We start from the raw sequence: 959 nt of genomic DNA, 5'->3' as shown, positions 1-959 counted from the left end.
TTTATTTATTTATTTATTTTTATTTATTTTATTTTATTTTATTTTTTTTTTGAGGAATTAACAGTCTTTATTTTGGGCTCAGACCAGGAGTCGTGGGTCTTGAGGACCTGTGTGTATTTGTCAATTTTCTTCTCCACGTTCTTCTCAGCCTGTTTCCGTAGCATCACGAGCTGTTTCTTCCTCTGGTAGTGGATCTTGGCTTTCTCTTTCCTCTTCTCCTCCAGGGTGGCTGTCACTGCCTGGTACTTCCAGCCAACCTCGTAAGCCGGGCGCCCCAGATAGGCAAACTTTCTTGTAGGCTTCAGACGCACGACCTTGAGGGCAGCAGGAACCACCATCTGCTTTTTCTTGTTGTAGGGCGGTGCGATGTAGTCGAACACCCTGAGGCGGTCCAGGGCAGCCTGGCCTCGCTTGGTCTTCTGAGGCAGCAGGCCTCGCACAGTCCGCGGGAGGATGCGGCTGGGGGCCCGGAAGTGGTAGGGGCCTCGGAAGTGTTGGTGTTCATCCGCTTGCGGAGGAAAGCCAGGTACTTCAACTTGTTTCTGTAGAAATTGCCAGAAATGTTGTTGCCTTCGCAGCGTAGGACCACCACCTTCCAGCCCAGCAGTACTTGTTTAGGCCCAGGAGGTGGCCTCGACCATCGAGCACCAGGACCTGCACCTCCGCCATCTTCGGCAGCCGCCTGGGAAAGCTATTTTCTTTTATTTTTTATTATACTTTAAGTTGTGGGGTACATGTTCACAACGTGCAGGTTTGTTACATATGTATACGTGTGCCATGTTGGTGTTCTGCACTCATTAACTCGTCATTTACATTAGGTATGTCTCCTAGTGCTATCCCTCTCCCCTCCCCCCACGACAGGCGCTGGTGTGTGATGCTCCCCTTCCTGTGTCCAACTGATCTCATTGTTTAATTCCTATCTATGAGTGAGAACATGCGGTGTTTGGTTTTCTGTCCTT

The 959-nt window shown here is 49.5% G+C and overlaps 1 pseudogene across 1 annotated transcript; it reads right to left on the bottom strand.

The window, feature by feature from the left end:
* On the bottom strand, positions 1-669 carry LOC105512533 (annotated as a pseudogene). Its single transcript, XR_001001869.1, has one exon. The product of XR_001001869.1 is annotated as a 60S ribosomal protein L13a pseudogene (transcript).
* Between the last annotated feature and the right edge of the window lie 290 nt (positions 670-959).

This window comes from Colobus angolensis, unplaced genomic scaffold (assembly GCF_000951035.1).
Source record: "Colobus angolensis palliatus isolate OR3802 unplaced genomic scaffold, Cang.pa_1.0 Scaffold214, whole genome shotgun sequence".
Classification (NCBI taxonomy): Eukaryota; Metazoa; Chordata; class Mammalia; order Primates; family Cercopithecidae; genus Colobus; species Colobus angolensis.
This window is presented reverse-complemented; position numbering and strand designations above follow the sequence as displayed.